The following is a 17,134-nucleotide window of genomic DNA, read 5'->3' as shown; positions in this document are numbered from 1 at the left end:
TATAGCTTGTGAACCAGTTAGAATAAACCTATGTCTTTCTGAATGCTTTCTGTTTAAGCTACTTATTGTACTGTGACCCTTAAAGAAGCAGGGAGTCAACAAGAAAAGGTTGTGACTTGATGTATAAAATTGGAAGTAGTCTGCACAGTAATTTTGGTTTCGTCCCTACTAGCAGAGTTCATGTGTGAGTATCAAGACAATATCCTGATTTAAATCCTTAGTGGAAGATGTCTGGTATATATTTTTTTTCCTCAAATGTGCAAGAGATATCTGATATCTTGCTTCTCTCTTTTTCCAAAAAGAATAATAGCAACTTGAGCTCCAGAAAAAGATCCGGCACTGTGCAGGAAACAGATGAACATCAGTATTCAGTAAGGATACATAGTATACAGGGGAAACACATTAGGTCCTGTGTAAGAACAAGTGGATATCAAATTTGTAGCTGAAACAACCTCTGAAGCTAGTCTAAACTCTAAACTAGTGGGAAGCTGTGTGCACAAAACAAGAAAAAAACACTTGATAATATTAATGATGGCTCGAGGTAAGATCCACATGAGGAGGATAGAGAACCCGGTGCATAGGCAGGTAACCTTCTGCAAGCGGCGGATGGGCCTGCTCAAGAAGGCCAATGAGTTAGCTGTTCTAAGTGATGCTGATATAGGTGTTATTGTGTTCTCCCCTCATGGCAAGATGTATGAGCTCGCCACCAATGGGTCAGTATCTCTTTCTCTACCTCATGTTTGTTTTTTTGAAGAAACATTCTCTACCTCATGTTTACCTTTGCAAAAGTTACACTTGCTGAATGTGTACATTAGGAACATGCAAGGCTTGATTGAGAGGTACAAGACTGCCTATGGAGAAATGAAAGGTGAAAGTAGCAGAAAGATGAAACCTCAGGTCAGAGACTAGGAGTGTAGATCAAGTTATGTAGCTCCATGCATAGGAAGGACTTTCTCTGAAACCTTGTAGGTATGATTAGTGAGGCAACTTTTGCTGAGCACGAATGTGTCTGTCATCTGTTTCATCAGTGGTGCTAACAAAGTTTCATATGGCATGATTGTTTCAATTCTGAAGTGCACATATTGGTAACAGACAATATGCGGAGTTTAATTACTGTACTAAATGGTGATGTTCTTTGTTATTGCAGGCAATACCTCAAGAGGTACTTGCGCTAACACATGAAATTGAATTACTTCGGAAGGACTTAAGGTAAATGAGCTGTGTTACATGTATATCATAAAACAACATAAAGAACGCTGTCTCTGTAAGAGAAATAACAGACTTGTCATAGTAAAACTAATGATCATGCATTCATGTTGCTCTTGAAACAATGATACATAATGCAACATTAGAAAAGGAAACTGAAACTAAGATAATGCGCCTGCAATATAATAACGTAATAACAGGAGCTAATGGGATGTGTTACATACCAAGAATCCGTAAAAGGTTTTGCTAGAAAATGCATAGTTTTTAGGGTTTGGTGAACAATTGTTGAGTATGAGAGATTGATGAGAAAATTTGAGCACATCAATGCAGGTACATGTATGGAGAGAGTGATACATGAGTCTTGATGAGCTCTACGCCCTCGAAAGAAACCTTGAAATATGGGTACAAAACATTTGTTCCCAAAAGGTAAGGTTTATGCACTTTTCAGTACAGAAGGAAATTTTCTGTAAAAGGTAGTTGCAAAGTTGCAATATACTGGCTTTATATGGTTAGCAGATGCAGATCTTGTCTACGGAGATTGAGATGCTGAGGAACAAGGTTGGGTCAGCGTGTACATTTTTAGTTCCTGTAACAAACTCGAGCTTACATATACACCAATGTTTTGCAGGAAGGCATATTGCAGGCTGCCAATGATACGCTTCAGGAGAGGGTACTTCTAAACTCTAATGTTCCAGCACCCAAAAAAAAAATCACTGTTTGGAAGATCAATGTACCTGATATGGGATTTAGTTCAAGATTGTGCACGGATTTAGGGATCATCCAGACGAGTTAGCGAGCTAATCTTTTTAAACTTGTATAAAGGGCAACCTATATTTCTGCTACTTTGCAATTGGACCAATATATCTTTCTTATCTTCAAAGCCCCTCTCAACCCAACTGTTAGAGTATATTAGGCAACTCCGGATATGGTTAGTTTAGAATTGATTGTAATCCTGGGATAACCTTCCTTATCTCGAGGAAAGGCTACTTGCCCACCAAGTCATGTATTCCTATATAATCAGCCCAAGGGGCTCAAGCGATACATCCCACGCATTATACGCAATCTTACATGATATCACGAGTCTAGGTGCTAATCCTAGGCCTCCGACTTCTACTACCCTCGCGCTGCCCCCGGGGAGATCGATCTCCACCGGGGGCAGCGCCCTCTTAGGATGCGCGGTCGATCTATCTAATCTGTCACGCCGTTGTGGTCAACCAGCAGCGGAGGGACCTACCTCTTCCATCGTTGCCAGGGCCCGCCGCGAGCGCCGCCGTCTTCACCGCCCCTGTCATGCGTCTGGCCTTGCACCCCCATCTACTCCTCCAGGGCCGCCACCATTGCTGCCCTTGAGCACGATCTTGCTGCACTTGAGCGCGAGTGCGTGGCTGCGGAGAACCGTGGGGGCGCCGAGCCAACCACCGCACAACTGGGGGCGTCCGTGTGGCGGAACCGCCCAACTTAAGCTGGTTTAAGTGCGCCTAATCGCTGTCGGAACAGCAATTATCCGAAACGCACCTAAAACAGCATAAGTCCGGTAGTCCGTCGAGTGTCTCCAGGACTCCTCGAAGGATCCACGACGTGTCTCATAGCCATACATCAGGATAGTATCCGCGATGGGATAACATCAACAAACATTACATTTTTACATACATATAGAAGGTACGAGTTATTACAGAACATAGATTGAAGCAAACTTAGCGGTGCAGTGTTAGACAGAGTTCTAAGATTTAAACATAAACAGTTCAGGAGAAGAGGTGCATGTAAAACTTCTTCTCTAGGGGTATTGTGAGACTCAGGACAATACCCTAGGACTTCGGGGTCTCCTCCTCTGTAGACTCCTGCGGAGCTTCTAAAAGATAGCCACAAGGGGAAAACCCTGAGTACGGGGTACTCAGCAAGTCTTACCCGACTAACCAATATAATAGTTTTCTTTGGAATGCATGCTAGCTTTTGGGTGAGTTTGGCTATCATAACTTTTGCCGAAAAGCTTACTATGGTTAATGCCTTAGTTTTATCTTTTAATTGGGTTAAGTTATTACCTAACCATTCTAAATGATAACAGAAAGTAAAAACAACCATATATGTTAAGTCATACATCAAGCATCAACCAAAGGTATAAATATATATTGCATGAATTGATACTACGATGCTCAACAGTGATCAAGTGCATTCATAACCGAGAACTGCGGTGATCCGGACCCATTTACATCCTGCAGGAGAGTACCCTGATCACCAGCTTTATACGACTGTCCAGGTCGTATCTAACAACCTCTCGATTAGCAAAATCAATGATTAGGAATACGACTACCCGGACCCAGGGATGCACCCCCACATGGGACCCCACGTCTGGCCCGATCACCATGTGAGTTTCAGGCTACACCCCTGCCAATCTCCAGCACGTCAAGCGCGGGTACGAAGTATTCCTGATCATAGAGTTTACTAACCTACTGGGCTTTACTGGTCCCATACCCAGTAAGTGATCAGATGCTTATCACTTGATCAAATGTTAAGACAACGAATCGGGCCTTAACCAAATTAATCTAGCAGACAGAACTACACCTCTAGTTTCTGTCCGCTTTCAACTTTCCAAGTTATCTTCCATAAGCAACATGTATGACTCAAAAGTTTTCCTTAAGGTTGGTAAACCAAGCATTTAAGCAACTAAGCATTTCTAGACTTGGGTTATCTTCTAAGGTTTGAACAAGTGGCAAAGATGTCCTTAAAACAAGGCATGATCATACACAAGAATAGGTTTCAAGCAACTCCTAGACTTAGTGCATACATAAAGCAAATAACCGATAATTAGACACATGAAATAACGACTTCAAAATAGATAGGTATAAATGCACCGGGGCTTGCCTTGTTCGTTTAAAAAGTTAGTATTCTCTGACGGGTTGGCTTCACAGGGGACTAATTCAAAAACTTCTTCGAACTCCGAAGGTCCTTCTGAAAATTCCGAATATTCTCCTTCTGGTGCTTCGGGATCTATAGCATAATACATGCAGGGGTTAGAAATGCAAAATTTTGAATAAAAGACTATACAACTTTCCTTCATGATAAAGTTGCAAGCCAACAAGGACCATACAACCTATCATGATAAAGTTGCAAGCCAACACACATAAACCCAAAAAGATTAACCCACAATTTTATTTTTCTTACTTAACCCCCTTAAGGCTTTTTCTTTTATTTTTAGAAAAAGTTATAATTATTTTCTAACTTGGAAACCTAATTTCCTATGAGTTAAGAATAATTTGTGATTAAGAAAATGTTATTCCTATTTTATACATTTTATAAATATTAAGTATTTATTTAATTACCTTAAAAGGAAGGCATTAAATAAATACCCGAATTTTTATCATTTTTCTAGGGTGTAAAAATTTTAATACATAAAGGAAAATAAAACAAGCCTAACAAAATTGGTTTCACTAATTTTGGACACTCCTAGAAATTTCTGTGATTTAAATGGTGTAAAACGGATTTAAACTAATTACTTTCCTAAAGGAAATCTAATTTTCCCGAAAATCACCCGGAAAAACTTTTCTTACTCAGCCTAACTCTACCCCCTCTCATGCGCACTGGGCCCCACGGCGCGGACCCACCTATCCCTATTCCTTTCTACCCGCCGGCCTCTTTCTCCTCTTACGGGCCCCGTGGGCCGTTTTCTTTTTCCTATTCACTTCCCGGTCTGACTTCGGCCCAACGGCCCATCCTTTCTTTTCTTCTTTTCTCGCGAGCGCGGCCTGCCAGCTGCTCTGGGCCTCCGGCCTTTTTCTTTTCCGGCCGACCGCCCCCGACTTCTTGGGCTGCTACTGCGTCGGCCCAAAGACGCCCGTACCCCGGCCTCCTTCACTCCCCGTCTCTCTGACGCGCGGGCCTGCTGCTCCAGGCGCTTCTTCCTCCTCCCGCCAAAACGCGCGCGCAACAGGGGGCGGCGCGACTCGTCGGCCGGCGCCCCACCGGCGGCGAAGCTGGGTCAGGACAGCACCTCTACACCTTCATACACCCGTGCGCGGCAACAGCTCCTCGGGAGACGGCCGGAGCCATTCCCTCCACGGCGGCGGGCGGCGACACCTTCGGCCGGTCGTGACTACTCACGACGACGGCACAACCTACTCAAACAACTACCCTTACACCATCCTAGGACCCTAAGGACTTGCCTACGACTACTTAAGAAGGAAGGGGAGTAACGCAAGGTAGGGCTCACCGTGAGCGGGCGGCGCGGCGATGGCGGACAGAAGCGGCGGCGGTTCAAGGCGTGACGGCGAAGAAGCTAGGCAACAAGTTGCTAGGGTTACTGGTGGGGTGTGGGCGGAGGTGTGGACGGAAGGAATCGACGGGAGCTGCGGTGTGGCGGTGGAATTTTGCTCGGCGGCGGTGCTTGATAGAGGAGCGGCGGCGGTAAAAATATAGCGGTAGAAACGGCGGCGCGGGAGCAGTAGTTATTCAAGCGTTCACCGCGCGCATGGGCGACACCGTGGCCTACCCATAGGCTTATGTGGTGAGGAGGTGGCCTAGCTATCTGCGCTGGCGAGCAACCGACGACGGCGGCGGCGACACGTCCCGCTGCTCTATCACCGCTCCTCTTTTCTTCTTCTAACGCCCGTGACTTCAGAGCGAAATTACGGCCGATCTTCAATCCAACGGTCCCCAAGTGCCTTAACAGAAGTTGGAGATAAACTCGAACCCTGCACCTTTTATTTTGGCTCTGACCCGAGATAATCATCAAATACAGCTGAATTTTGATTTGTTTCTCGGGTTCCTCTGAAGTTTACTGAAACTGATATTCAGCTCGTCAGTTAACTGACAGTGTCACTTGCTTCACTTTGGAGCTGAATTTTGTGATCCAATTCCTCTTCTTTCAGTCTAATTTCTTCCCAAATGTGTTCTACAACATCCCAAGGTTCCATTTTGCTCAAGAACACCTACCCCTCTTAATCTACATTGCTCTGAATCCAAGCCCAAAGTCGACCCTATGCTGTTGGTTTTCAGACTTAACCATTTTCGGTGACAGTCAACTGTGACAATGTGCTGACTTTGAGCTACATTTCGAAATTGTTCCCTTCCATGTTCCTGGCCAACAACATCCAAATCTTGTAGTACAAAGTTCATACTTCAATATGGTATAGTTGTCCTGATGCACTTATTTGGAAAATTCTTCAGAATTCAATTTTGAAAACAGACTCTGCTGCTGTTTTTCTGAGTTCTTATTTTCAGACGAGGAACAGTAAACTCCATTTTCCTTTTTCTTTCTTTAATTTCTCTGAGCTATTTAGCACCATTTCTGTTCCAAATCTTTGATTCTTAAGTCCTATTTACTCTTACACTTGCATTCCACATTTTTGCCGAATTTTTCTGAATTTCAAATTCAAAATTCAAATTTCGGTCAAATTTGACCCGAATTTGATTTTCGGCCAATTTCTTTTTCTTTTCTTCTCAATTTGCTTTTAATTCTTCAAAGTCACTTAGATGACTAAATTGGCAGCTGTTACAGTCCGATGGCTGCGCAACGCCCCTCCCTCGCCGGTCCAGCCGTGCCGCCTGCAGCCGCTGTTGGAGCCGCCGGGGCGGCAGCCCGGCCACGCTGTCTGATGCCGTTGTTGTCGGGTTGTGGTGCCTTGCCTGGCCCGCTCCACCTCACGCCCTCCATCGCGCTGCTCCTCCACCTCGTTGGTGGGTTGCCGCGCCGTGGGGGCTTCGCCCTATCTCGCTGCCCCCTGCTGCTCGCCGCCAGACACCTCCCAATCCGCAAGCGGCCACGCTGCTTCCCCTAACCACCGGTGCCCTATTGCTGGGTCCTCCTGACCTGAGCGCGGACCTCACATCAGTCGAGGGCGGGTGCGCCGCCATGGAGTCCGGGAGGGCAGAATGGCTGGTTCCTCCTCTCCCTGATTTCTATTCCCCTTTGTCCGTGTTGACCGGGGAAGAGATAAGGGTGGGGACGGGGCAATGCTAGGGGCACCCGAGATTGTAACCCAAGGTTCGTCTTGCTGCTGCTATTTTTCTTTTTCCCGATCAAAAGATCGGGTTGCGTTGCCCTGCCGTTCGTCGTTGCTTCAACCTCGACACTTCCGAGGATGAGGTTGTCATTGCACCCTTCAGGCTGCAGCGGCAACGCTCGTGGTCAAGCCACCATCACCGGTGACGTTGCCCTTCCAGACTGTGGCGCCACCTATGCTGTTGGTCCTCGTCATGCTGGCTCTCGATCCGAGTCCGCGCCTATTGCCGCACGCTCGTGGACAATGGCGCCGATGTTGCTGAAGGAAGATACATTTGCACTCTTTAATTGCACCATCTACCATCACAGTCGGCTCATCGTCCTGCTAAACCTGTTGGCAAGAAGCTGTTGATTTTGTGTATTCGGGCGCCTACGCTGATGCTTCGGACCCGCGCCCTTCTCCACGGCTTCGACCACGTCTACCTCAACCTCGGCTACTTCGTCACTAAGGGGCTCCCATCTGCTTGACAAGCCTCTTCGGCTCCCATTACAGCCACAACATTTGCGACGCATCGACGGTTGCGACTACGGGGGATGTCCTCTCTTTGGTTTATTCTCCAGTCTCATCGTCTGCGCACTCCCGTTGTGACTGCGGGAGGATGTTAGAGTATATTAGGCAACTCCGGATATGGTTAGTTTAGGATTGATCGTAATCCTGGGATAACCTTTCTTATCTTTAGGAGAGGCTACTTGCCCTCTAAGCCATGTATTCCTATATAATCAGCCCAGGAGGCTCAAAGTAACACATCCCACGCATTATACACAATCTTACACCAACATGTTATTCAGAAATATTTTGAATTTTGACAAGACAGCATCTTGGGAGATGCCAACACATTACTGACCGCCTTATCTTTTCCCTACCGATAACTTAGCAGGACGGGATTCTGAACTACAGTGGATCGGTGATGATACAGCAAGTGCCATTTCAGCTGGACAGGGGAAGTAACTACTATTTCTAGGCCTAGAGCCCTAGATATCCGTATTGTCAAGTTATATTGTTGGTTCTTTTGCAAGCTCAGTTAGGCTACCATGCCGAGATCCTCCTACTAGGAGCTTTGTACCTGTCACTTCGAGTTGTGAAAATAAGCATTTGCATCTGGAAAGGTTTTGCATGTGTAAGGAAACTGCCTTTTAAGAATGGATATATGCATGTCTGCCTTTTAAGAATGGATATCTAGATTTGTCACTTGGAGTTCTGGTTCAATTTCTGTGGATGTTCCAGCACAAATGATCCCCTAAGGGCATGTTTGTTTCAGCTTCTCTGTGAATCGATTTTCCAAGAAGCTTGGTGGCACAAGAATCCGCTGCCTCAAGAATAGTTGGCAGGAGAAGCAAAGGGTTTGGTGTTGTCGATTTTTTTTCACAAAGCCTCACCCGATGCTTCAGCCTCATCCCCGATGCCGACGATTTTCCACATGCGGTGCTTCAACCGGGGGAGCTGGGGGCGCGCCGACGACGCCGGAGCTGGGGGCCGCGTGAGGGAGCGGCGGCCGGATCTGGGGGGCCGCGTGAGGGAGCGGCGGTCGGAGCGAGGGAGTGGCGGCCGGAGTGGGGGGCGGGGCGCGAGGGAGCAGCGGCCGGAGTAGGGAGCGGCGGCCGGAGCTGGAGGGCCGCGTGAGGGAGCGGCGGTCGGAGCTGGGGGCAGAGCTGGGGCCGGAGGCGGGTTGCGGGAGGGAGGGGAGGGGTGCGGAATTGTGGGATTTTCGCCGAAGCGACGGGAGGGACGATTCGCATGGAATCGAACCAGAATCATAGCGTTTGTGTGGTTTGCTCGATTAAAATGACTAGATCGCCCATAGAATCCTATCCAATCACGCCCTAAATATCGAAAATTTATCTGTGATACTTCTTTTGTAACCACTGAAGTGTTTGAAACTTGAAGAACCACTGAAGTGTTTGAAACTTGAAGAGAAAGCAGAGAAAAAGAAGTCAGGCAGATGCACCTTCTTCCTGATTCCTGAAACACACGGAGACATGGTTGTGACATGTCGTATAGCATCTGCTCTTGTCCGGCTGCTGACGGATTGGCTGGCCTTTCATCTGAACTAGATTGGAGGGCTTCCTCTCAAACTGTAGATCAGATGCGGTTTATCGAAAATAATCTCTCTGTGGGAGAAATCATAAAAGTTGTTCGCGCTCACCTTTTCTTGATAGCTGCAGACGTTGCCTTGCCAAGAAGGCCTTCTCAACGTTTATCGAGTCTTTAGCACTTGTTGCCCTAAATATAAAAAAAAAGAAGAGTCTTTAGCACTTGTTTCCCAGCACAAAATGCCTCCTGTTGGTGTAAATTTAGGGTCAACACACGAAAGCACTAGAGTGTGCGGGTCGCGAACGAACCGAATGGCAGGGTAGCTACGTTGACCGGTCAGACCGGTTGAGCAACCCGGTTGGACCGGTTCTTAGGGTTTTGCCTGGATCGATCGTCCGAAGGGATAACTACCACGCTTACGTGATGGAGGACGGCTAGGGTTACGAGCAAACTAGCAAAGGGATAACCAACACACTTGCATGGCGAAGAACGATTAGTTTACGAGTAAACTAGCAAAGGTCGTCGAAACTCTCGTCCGGAAGGGACCCCGTCAGGGCATGGACGTTGCCGGTGTGCCCTAGGTCGACCAGCAAGCCTAGGACATCATCTCTGATCGTGGAGATAAGTAGACGAATAGCATGGTGGTTGGAAGAGATTTAGGGTTTAGGAGATAAAAGGTAAATGCATAGTTGTTTGATTCGATTAGGTTGCCCTCAATCAGCTGTGGTCCTTTGTATTTATAGTGTGGGGAGGTATTACCCCAGTAGGAGTCGAAGATTACACAAATCTTATGTCAAAATACAACTCCTAACTTGGATTATTCTGGTCAAACCGGTCAGACCGCCCGTCCAAACCGGTCTGCACAGGACTAAATCTTGCCAGAGCCATAACTCTCTCATCCAAACTCCAAATTGGACGTTCTACATATGCATTTCAATCGCCTCGACGAGATATACGCAATGGTGAAGTCCAATTAGATATTTGAAAATGTTTGTAAAACCAGTCTGACCGGTTTGTAGATCAGTTTACCCAGATTCAGACAGCAAACTCCTATGATGCCAATTTCGGTCTCTAACACATGCCCTCCTATTTCTTGGTAAAACTTGCATACCAAGAAATATTTATCAGAAGCAAAACTGCACAGGAACAATGTAGAGCACAAGTGCATCAACCATGTTCAACTTTTAAGGATGATAGTGTCTATCGGCCATATCACTTGATTCTACCCAATATGAAGAATTCAGCTTGTTGTTGTTGTTTATACATCTTGTGTGAGTGAGACAAGCCTGAGCTCACACCATCTCAGCTGTGGATTTTTGAAATACTAATTCAAAGTTTCTCACACCTGTGAGCTATTGTGAATGCATAAACCAACTAAATTGCTATAATGTCAATTGGTCTTTGCAATACCTCTCAAATTGAGAATGAAGAAAGATAAAATGATTTAATATCGCATCCACAAGTTATTTTGACCATAAATAAAATATGGTGAGTAATCAGCTCAAAAGGTGAACATGACACAATAACCTTGGAATTGATGATGGCTAGATTACTCTTGAACCCCTCTTGTTTGTTTTTGACTTGCCTTTCAATGTATCTTGGATTATGCAAATAGCCAACAACAAACTTTCTCCATTAGCTACTAACCTCAGCTTCACCAAGTTCTAAAACTTGAATAGCCAAAGTAGTAGCCATACCAGTCAGATCGGTTTAGGATTCCGATCAAACCGGTATGTCCAGGATGTGCCCTTGGCATTGCTTAACATCAAATTTTTCTTAAGAAAATGTCTTTTTTGGACACTATGGCCTGATGTTCATTGTTCCAGAGTGCTAATTCTGAATTTTCGTGCCTAGATACATGACACGTTATATCAAGAAAAACATATAGTGACTCATTTAAACATAAATGCTTGCTGCACCTCCAGCAACGAGTCATTAGATATTTTTGCATGCTTTCCACCCATGGATTCCAAAATCTCTAGCCCGAATAGAAAAATTTCATATTCGGCTTGATCATTGATTCTAAACACTCCAACCGGCTAAATCTCTCAAAACAACACCATTTGGTGAAATAAAGACAACACCAATATTTTAAAAACACTTTGCAAGCTAATTTAGTAAATACAAACTCCATGATGGTAAATTACTCCTTTTGCTAATATCTTTCCCCTTGAGCATTTAAGCCATCAACAAAGTCATAAGTGATCTCTCATCGAGAAGCTATCACTTTAGGACAATGATCAAAGGTATTCATCAGCCATATGTGTTGCCAAGGACAATGATCAAAAACACTTTGCAAGCTAATTTAGTAAATACAAACTCCATGATGGTAAATTACTCCTTTTGCTAATATCTTTCCCCTTGAGCATTTAAGCCATCAACAAAGTCATAAGTGATCTCTCATCGAGAAGCTATCACTTTAGGACAATGATCAAAGGTATTCATCAGCCATATGTGTTGCCAAGGGCGATAATAAAATATCATCCATAATGAATCAATCCATAAGAGTATGCACAACCGAAATAAAAGTGTAGAGAGATATATAAATTCAAGAATTTAAAACCATCTCTAGGAACTAAACATTTCGGCTTTTGAAAATTAATGGCAACACCTACTGCAATTTAATCAATATGCATAGCAACTTGGTGATAACCCTATATGACATAAAGACCCATATGACCAAGAATCAAAATAAGAGTGTGAGGGATAACCAAACATATCCAAGGATGAATTCCAAGACATAGGCATATATGGCATTTGTAAAGCAAATGGATGAAGTAATGACCAATAATTTTGATGATTTGGTGCAAACCTCAGTTTTGGAGATTATCTTTCGTATCTTTTCTTCTCCTTTTGCTTGAGCATCATCCTTGTTTTGAATATGAATGCTTCTTTTAGGACCCCATGCCATATTCGTTTTTCTCAGCTCTTGAGCACTAAGCTTCTATAACTTCTTCTACCAATTTAATAAACCAAGTGCATGGCTTGGCTTTGCTTCAGCTTTGGACAGCAGCGATTTTCCCTTGATTTTTTGATTTTTCAACTCCTTTTGTTCGGATTTGGCACTTAGAGGATCAACGGCTGATTTTTCCTTTCCTTTGCCATTAGTAGCCGAAGTGCTTAACACATTAATGGACTTTCCAATAATTGAATTTAGATATGAACTCTTATCTTTGCGACCATCTCTTTTCACTTGATAAATTTGCTTGACAACCCTTTTCTTCTTTTGAACACTAGACCATCCTTTTTCTCAACACGGTCATTTTCAACATATGGCTGCCTTGCACATGATGGTTCTCTTGGAGCTGCATACTCTACATGATATGGTCTAAAATATGAAGGAGTATGTGCCCATGGATCACTCCACCCCTAAGATGAGTAAGGATGAAAACTAGTGGGATGTGGAGCATATGAAACTGGCATTGATGGCCCAAAAGGAGAATATGATGTTGCTGAATGAAATTTTTTCCTTTGTCAATTCCAATTCCCAGAATTAAGTTTAGGAGGCAATCTTGATGGTTTAACATCACTTGACCGATTAGCACACATAGCCTCATTACCTTTTTTATATTTAGCTAGAAGTTCATCAAAAGTGAGCTTCGGCTTTTTACCATTGTGCTTAACATGATCTTTACCTCCATTCACTACAAGCCGCTCAGGTCTCACATTTCTAAACTTTTCAAACTCAACTGGTTTGACATGTTCGCCCAACACAATAGGAGTAACAGGTTCTTAATTTGATGGAGCAAAATCTGTGTGCCCCGAGTAACTTCTGGGATTTTGATAGGCTCATCGTCCTCGATAATTTCTTGAACTTGCAAGCCATGGACGATGTCCTTCTCATCACTTGGGAGCTTCAAATCTTTCTCTTTGGCAATTAAGTTTGGATCTTTAGATGAACCGGCTGACTCTAACCGATTCAATGATCTATTGCCATCAAGACCAATTGTAGTCAACTGGTCATCCTCTTGTATTTGAGAAAATCTCAATCGTCCGGTATTAATGGCCGATTGTAAAAGTTGGCAAAATATATTGCAATTGCTAGTATTATGATCAAATGAATTATGACACTTGCAATACTTTCAATCTTCTTGTTCGATCTTCTAATTCAAGAGGTGATGGAATAACTTTGTGATGAAATAGTTTAATGAAATTATTCTCTAGCAAGATATCAAATAGATCATCACACAAAGTCAAATCAAATGTATACTTTATTTTTTCTAATTGATGCTTTTGTGGAGAAGGCTTTAAGGCCAGGCAAGCAAATGATTTAGATTTCCCACCGATCCATTCAGCTATACCTTTCCTTGTACTTCTCATATTCGATGTTTCAGAGTTATCACTATATTAGCATCGGATTTCACAATGACTCTCGGTTTTGATCTTTTGCTTCTGAATCCAGAATGACCACAAGCAAACCATGTAGAGAAAAACTTTGGTAATGATGATGGAGAAAATTTAAATGCCAAAGTATTACTATTACCAGCCTTTCTAATTTTCACAATGCATTGGCTGAGACAATCGGAAGGCATACTACTTCTAGCAAGTAAATTACCATCCTCAATCAATCTTTTGGAATTACTTATGATAGAATCACTAATAGATGAATTAACTGAAGATATATGATATGATTGGGAATTACTTGCAAAGCATACCTTATCAAATATAATGGAGAGGCGAGAAACCTTGATGTGGATGATATCGTGCTTCTCCTCTTGATGGCAGCCCACATCCACATTCTGCATGGACCGGTCCGGACTATGGAACTGGTCAGACCGGTGCTTCCAGGGTTGCTAGAAATCACTGACTGTTGGCATGCCACTGTTTCCTTATTGCCTCCATTGTTATGTCCTTCAACAATTCGATGTTCTAAACTTTTTTCAAACGGAACTTGTCATTTAATGATGTGATAATCACTAGAAAAATGCACAACGCCTTCGGCTTTAGAAAAATCAAGTATAGCTGTTTTCATATGTTTAACATAATCCTTTACAACTAAGCTTGGTTCTTTTGGTGTAACTGATTCAGAATATGCATTACTTGGTCCAGTCGTTGTAATAACTGAACTATTGCTCAAATTTGAATCATTCTTCCTCTTGTTATCAAGTAAATAACTTTTTATCAATTTAGCCAAATCTCTTCTATGACTGGCAAGTTCTTCATCCCACTCATCAGAAGTGATTTTCTGTTGTGATGTAGAAACTCTATGTGGCATAGTTCTTTGTGGAACATCACTAACATGAACTTCAGATACAGAATGAGTAATACCAGATTTTTGTGATAAAATATGGGACAAAACATATGCTTGATTAGCCCGTGGAGGTATATATATGGCTTCATTATTTTTTTCTATAGTTACTATGAACATTTGGAGCCAAATCATGATTATTAATATTTGCATGTGGCGCAAGGAGGAAGAATACATAAGAAGAGAATAATTATAAGCAATGTCTAATATTACTTATCCATCCACTCTTGACGAAAAATGTCCAAAGCCTCAATTCTTCTTCTTGTCAAACGGACAGTCTCACTTATGTCCTCTCGCTACGTTAATGAATTGCAGCCAATATATTCCTCCAAAGGTAACCTCAAAGCGATGTAGGAAGATCACCCACGAGCAGCTATAGATGTCCAAACGGGCGGCCTAGCCCGGACTGGCAAGGGCCCAGTTAGGCTCAGTCAACTTCATGTCGGGCTAGGCCCGGCACTACGCCTCCACTGTGTCGGGCTGTGCCAGCCCATGGGTTGCACCAATGGCCCAAGCCTGGACCCACAAGCCCATTTTGTGTCAGGCCAGTACGGTTGGCACGTGGAGGCCGTCGAGCTCATGCCGTCCTTGCGCCCGCGATTGGCCGCTGACGGAGATTGCGCCGCCAGTCACCACCAGCTGCAACACCGTAGATCCGCACGAGGTGGAAGGGAGAGGAGGGGGAGCGACGGCCGGCGACCTACCCGTCAGGCTAGCTTGCCGTGGGAAGGAAGGGAGAGGAAGGGGAGCACGGTGGCCAGGCGTCGGGAGGTCGTCAGAGCAGCAACAACGGCTCTTGGAGGCGAGGCGGCATCCTCGGCCCGATGGCGAGCGACAGCGGGCGTGGCAGGAAGCTCAGCCCGACCGCGGCCGCGTGTGAGGCCGGCGCGTGCAGCTGGGGATGCCGGGCAAGATGGCGGCGATGGAGGCTGCTGGGTCAGAGCGGAGCAGGCGAGAATAGGCCAGAGCGGAGGTCGGAGGGGAGGGGCGAGCCACGAGCTTGCGGAGGGGGAGAGCGAGTAAGCGAGCGAGAGAGAGGTGACAGTGTGGGGGGTTGGCGGATTGGGTATTTCGGCCATCTAGGAGAGCCAGCTAGGGTTCTGGAGGTTACATATGGGGGTGGATTGTTTTGTAGGCCGACATCGGGCCGGATGCTATTTCACGGGTCGTGCCACCCCAGGTGGCGGCCCACGCCCAACACGAACTAGCGGGCTGGGCTAGCATGGGCACGGAAGCCATCATGTCGGGCTGGGCTTGGACTGGGCGAAAAAAAGGCTCCTGGGCGGGCTGCCAGGCTGCGGGCCATCTGAACATCTATACAAGCAGTTGAGCAAGAACAGAGAATGTCGAAACACCAAATGGATCTCCACAACAATGCCTTGAAGAACATGACCCTGGTAGCGTCATCATCATCGGCCCAAGTATTGGGTTAGGTTTACACCCAAAGATCGAAACATGACCATACGGGGAGATACAAACAAGTCGCCTCTAAGGAGGTAGCGGCACCAGTAGGCATCACCGACAAGGCTGTCACCCCGACCTCCACCATGCCATGCCAGTAGCAGCCTGAGGAAAAACATACGAAAGGTACCTCATCGAGCTGCTGTTGGTGCCGAGCACACTCGCGGCTGCAGGCCATCATTATCGATAGCCATCCGCCGCCGCCACGACTCACGCCCACCGCGCTAGGGTAGGGAGCCGGTCACGACAAGGCATAGATGCGTGTGTTAGGGCAAAGAGACGGTCCCGACAAGGCGTAAATGCATGTTTCATGTCATGGCTGACACCGCGCCAAGTTGACCATGCTGCCACCCTATCACACATCTAATGAGTTCCGACTATGCTGCCACCCTACTGCACACTGATGAGGTTCGACTGGAAGGGTGTTGGTCACGGGATTCGGGCACAAGGTTGCTCAAACCCATACAATAGCAGGAACGGCATATCCCCGTATAGATCCGAAAGGAGATACTGGATCCAGCCTTGAATATACCGGATGAGATTGCCGCAAAGCTGCTCTATCACCACCTTCAGGTCGACTGCCACGGCACCGAAAGAGTCGCAGCACAGCCGCGTCGCCTGAGCTACAGGGACCAGGAGCAAGAACAGTAGATCCAGGTGTGAGATAGCTGGATCCACCTGCGGAAGTGCCAGATCCAAGCCATCCTGGCCACGCCGTGCCTCCCCACCCCTGTCGTGTCGCATCGCGCGTTGCCCCGATGAAGAAATCCCCACCGCAGCCTTCCTCGCGGCTACCGGGCGACAGCATGAGGGAGGCCCCGTGCCCCATTGCGGGAGACATTAATTTTATTAAAAGCCTATTTGGTTTGAGTTGCTTATTATAAGCAACTTAAAGTTGCTTATTTGGAGTTGCTTATTTTTAGTTCAGCTGTTTGGATACCCTTGCTTATAAGCATTGAATGAGGTGGATATTGTCATGTTTGCCCCTAATCATTGAGAGAGAGGGAGGGCAACCAGGCATTCAATAAGAGCAAGAGGTGTAAAGTGCATTGAATAGTCCCCATAAGCAACCATAATCAACCCAAGAGTTGCTTATTTGCTTATAATAAGCAATCCCATAAGCAAGAGTGATTGGTTTCATAAGCAACTTATTTGCTTATTTTAAGTTGCTTATGCATAAGCATGTGAAACC

The 17,134-nt window shown here is 45.3% G+C and overlaps 1 pseudogene; it reads left to right on the top strand.

Moving 5' to 3' along the window:
• The first annotated feature begins 487 nt into the window (after positions 1–487).
• LOC101783056 lies at positions 488–7,669 on the top strand (annotated as a pseudogene).
• Positions 7,670–17,134: the final 9,465 nt, after the last annotated feature.

Source organism: Setaria italica, chromosome VII (genome assembly GCF_000263155.2).
Source record: "Setaria italica strain Yugu1 chromosome VII, Setaria_italica_v2.0, whole genome shotgun sequence".
Lineage (NCBI taxonomy): Eukaryota > Viridiplantae > Streptophyta > Magnoliopsida > Poales > Poaceae > Setaria > Setaria italica.
The sequence above is the reverse complement of the archived record's forward strand: the minus strand, read 5'-3'. Positions and strand labels throughout refer to the sequence as shown.